The sequence below is a fragment of the Natrix helvetica genome (genome assembly GCF_964273705.1).
Source record: "Natrix helvetica genome assembly, chromosome: 2".
NCBI lineage: Eukaryota > Metazoa > Chordata > Lepidosauria > Squamata > Natricidae > Natrix > Natrix helvetica.
The window spans coordinates 158388574-158393653 of NC_138552.1; positions in this window are offsets into that span (position 1 = coordinate 158388574).

Sequence of the window (5080 nt, forward strand, 5' to 3'; positions counted from 1 at the left end):
GAAAATGTCAAACCAACACACAAATGGCACAGCATACCATTGTAATTTTAATTTAAACAAGTTAATGACTGTTGGGAATTCTATAACTTATCTGATTTATAGAAATAGCTCAGAACAATCTTTGGGCGTACTAATTTTCTGTTAAATAAATAATCAGTTAGTTGTGTTCTGGAAACTGGTCACTGGGATTTGCATTCCAGGAAAATCCCGAGTTTATGACCCACAGATGCCTAGTCTTGTGTTGGTCAACATCAAACAGTTTCCATCTGGATTATACATTTCTGGCATGTAACAAACATATAACAAAATAGAATAACAGAGTTGGAAGAGATCTTGTCCAACCCCCTGCTCAAGCAGGAGACCTGGTACTGTTTGAGACGAATACATAAGAATAGATGCATGATGCCAGGCAGCAAAGAATTCTAAAGTAAAGGATTTTAAAACTAAATTTCAATCATTTGAAAGGTGGGGAGTATACGACAAAGTCTCAAATCCCATTCTGTATATAGTGATACTATAGAACCCTTAATCCCTTAATTCAGGGTAGAGACTGGATGGAGCTTCCTGGTGCCATATGAAGTTCACACAGCAGATATTTGTTCTTTGTGCCCTGAGAAAGGAACATCTGCTGCTATCTAGGATTGAACTTTCCACCTTCTAAGTGGGAGATGTGCATCTTCACCACTAGGCAAATTAAAATAAAAAATTCCAATTGCCTTCAAAATAAAAGGAACACACAAAAGCCAGACAGGGACTCCTAAAGGGCAGGATGTGGCCCAGGGGCTGTAAAATGCCCAGGTCTATTATAGAAGAATAGTGAGGAGGTTTGTTCTTCTTTTTCCATTGTATCTGTAGAAATATTTTTTGGAGATTTCTGTACAACCTAAGATGAACCATAGAACTCTTAAGTTTTACTATGGAGCTAATAATCACCTTCAGTCTTCTTAAGTTACATCGTTATACAACCTAGCACAGTGTAAGAATGATGTTTAATTAAAATATACTCCTTAAATGAACCACAAGGGGGATGTATATGAACACAGCCCCCCCCCCCAAAGTATCTATATCTGCTGAAATGTCCTCGGGTTGCGGCAAAGGAGATGTGGAGGTGTGGATTTTAAACATATCACTCTTATGAAAGTGCCTCGTTGCCAGGAGTGATGAATGTACTTTAAAAAGTATAAGGTGAGTGCAGATGGACCTCAGTGTGAACTTTGGAAGGCGCCAAGGTGCAAATCAGTATACATGTTAGTTTGAGGGGCCCACCCACCATCAGTTCTGAAGTTCCTAACAAGCAGAAGGGCTGTAAGATGATTTTTGCTTTGTAGATGACTGTTGATTTGTTTTCAGTTAATAAAATCCTTTTATCTCTTCCTCATTAGTACACTCATTGCCTCTGAATCCCAGAACCTATTAGTCACCAGCTGGCTACTGATGGCAAAACACCATATCACATCTTCCTTCTATGCTACTTCCACTAGCGACTGTGGTGTTTTTTTTTTTTAAAAAGAAATGCATTTCAGATGGAGCCAGCATTGCTGTTATATTGGCAGTTCCTAGGAGCAGAAGACATTATCTTCTTTGTGAAATGCCAGATTTGTGCACCCTGAAAGTAGCTTTGGGCATTTCCTCCAGACTTCATAAATAACAGTTTGTCTTTTCCTTGAATCAGGAGACAAGTATTTTGATATGTATGTATGTATGTATGTATGTATGTATGTATGTATGTATGTATCAGGGGTGAGTTTGGCTGCTGCTACTGCCGGTTTGTTCAGAGATGTGCTGCGCACAAAAGCTTGATGCACGCTATGCACGCATGCACAGTACTAAATATATATCTACATCTATCTGTCCGTCCATCCATCCATCCATCCATCCATCCATCCATCCATCCATCCATCCATCCATCCATCTATCTATCTATCTATCTATCTATCTATCTATCTAGATATATCTAGATATATCTAGATATATCTAGATATATAACATATATATTTGTACTGGCTACATGACCAAGCTTTATTTAGTTACAGCAACAAGATTAGGCATGGCTTCTGTTCTTACAGCTTTATGTAGTTGTAGTTTAGGGAAACAGTGGTTTCTCCTACTCAAAATCACCTCCACTGAGAACAGTAATTGAACATGGAACATTCAATTGGTCTCTCAAAAGCATGGAAAGGTGATACAGGTGGATTCAGGTTCAGGACCACCTGAATCCAGGTGGATTCAGGACCTCTTTCCCATCTCATTCCATGTCTCTTTTATATCTCACCATCCATCCATCCATCCATCCATCCATCCATCCATCCATCCATCCATCCATCCATCGTTGTTCTTGACAAGAGTAAAAAGAAATGTGCCTATTCTTCTCCTTTTGTTCTTTAAAATTCAGATCTATTCCAACTTCTTCATTTTTGAGAGACAGCAATTTCATTTGAGTTTCTTAGACTTTTTTTAAAAGACGAGTCTGTATAATCATTGTATATCCAATTTGCATCCTGGCCTGTGATTACTGGGATTCTAAGCATGATACTCAGAAGAGCTCCTAAAAAGGCTAATTTATGAGTAAGAGTGTATGTTCTTTCTTGACATAAAAGACTGCTGTCTTAGTAATAAATAAATAAACACTTTTATTACTCCATTTCATTTGCTTCTTCTTTGGAGGAACATAATTTAGACTAGTTAGACAAATTTGAATGTGATCTTTTCAGATGCAAGTGAATAGTTTTCTGAAAAAAGATACTTAGGATTGTAATTTGGAGTTACGTGAATATTCTTAAGAGAAATACTAAGTTTTTTCTCCTTTGCTTTTTAACCTCTCTGCTTCATTTCGGGCTAATCAGATGTATGCTTTCCCACCTCTTACTTCTGGAGTTCTTATGCAAAAGATCATAGCTATAATATTTAATTTAATTCTTGCCTCCTATTGCTTGTTCTTCCTCTTCTCTTCCTCTAATAACCCATTCAGAATGCAGACTTCGTCCATAAGAAGGTTTTGCATTCCTACTTTCTGAAACAGGCCAAATGCTCTTGAGGTCGACTCAACTATTTGTGACTATTATGGGCTCAGCCCTGGGAATGGTTTGCCATTTCTTTTGAGGTGGGTTTGTGTGTGTGTGTGTGTGTTTGTGTGTGTGTGTGTTTGTTTCCAATATAGCCCCCAGGCCCTGAGCTTTCCTGGTGGATTCTCATTCAAATAGTAACCACCTTGCTTACCTTTTAGACAAGGTCGGTTAGACCTTGCTAAAGTATTAAGAGTACTTCTTTTTGACTTTAGCTGATCTCAGAAGTTGAGCCATACACAGACAATAGAAGGGGTCTCTTGAACCTGAGAGCAGGACATATGACATCGAACCACAAATTGGTTGGTAACCAGTACTAGAGGCAAATACAAGTTCAAAGAAGAATAGAGTTAAAAATTAGCAGGATTTACACAAATTAGAATATGTATGCAATTGGAAATAGGAACATGGTGTCATATCATATGCCTGGTGATGTCATTAGGGCAGGGGTGTCAAACTCACGTCAACATGGCAGTGTCATGTTAACTATCGTGACTTTCCCCTCCCATCGCTAAAGCAGACATGGGCATGGCCAGCACTTGACACATCCAGCCCACGGGCAGCGAGTTTGACACCCCTGCATTAGGCTGTAACTACGGTATGAAGAATATAAACACAATGGAGCTTGGAATGAATAAGGGTTTTATGACTAAGTTGACTATGTCATTTTCCTGGGAAAGAGTTTTTATCATATCTAATTTCCAAATTTGAATAGCTGAGCCATTGCACTGCTTTCTTTGGGGAGGAATATTGGCCCACCTGAAATCTCCTATACATGTACATAGGAAAAAAGCAATGGTGAACTACTTCATATTGTCACAAAGAAGAGGGGGACAACCTATTCTCCAAAGCATCTGAAGGCAAAACTGGATGGAAAACTAATCAAGGAGAGAAGCAACCTACAAAGAAATGTCCTGACAGTAAGAACAATTCCCTAGTGGAGAAGCTTGCCTTCAGTAGTTGTGGGTGATCCATCACTGGAGGATTTTATGAAATAATTGACAGCAACTTGGCTGAAAGGGTATAGGGTCTTTGGCTTGTGCAGGGGGGTAGGACTAGAAGACCTCAAGATCCTTCCAACTCTGTTATTCTGTTATATCATTGCAATGAAATACTTGGAATCAGTTACAAGGAATCAAGCTCACTTTATAGTCATATATATTGTACTAACGTAAAGTCATATTGTACTAAAGCATAGTCATAATTGTTGTACAATGCTGTCCAAATAACTGCATTACTTTCTTTCCTAAATATTCCTTGAATATTTATCCTAAATATTCCTTTCTATTCCATGTATTATCTCAGTAGATAGAAAAGTCAAATGATGGATGTTGCAAGTGTAGTAGCAAAAATTTTTGATTTTAGAAAGAAAGATGTATTATAAAATGGCTGAAAGAGTAATTAATTTAGAATCTGATAAGAAATGAAATCATCTTTAGAAGTTTTAATTACCATTTGATATCTGAATTACTTTGATAGAGCTGTTTTATTGGGTTGCTACAAAAACTGAAACCAATTTTAGGAAATCAATTAATTTCTGAGGCTTCTTTCAGAAATTTATCAAGTTATCAAATAGTTACCATAACAGTATTTCTTTCATCTCTGCTTTACAAATTCCTTATTATAATGTTTGTTTCAAAGAATGGCTATTGTGATTCTGCATACATACAGTAACTGCTGATAGATAGCATAATTATGAAAAGATCATCACTTCTTGGTTCTCTTATGTTCAAATGTTGGTCTGCTTGGAAAACTGTAAAAAGAGCCAATTAGAAGAGAATATTTGTAGGTCATGGTTGAACTATGGAGTCCTTGGTGTTCTCTGAGTTGGTAGATTTCTTGCAGACATTTCATTACCCACGTAGATAACATCATCAGTGAAAGAAGACAGAGGGGTTTTGTCAAGGTACTGAGGATTTAATAGCTGCCAGCTGGTGAAAGGTTGTAAACTGTAATCTGCAACTTGATGCAATATAATATAAGGCTGATGTAATGAGCCTGATTCGTTGCAGCTATGG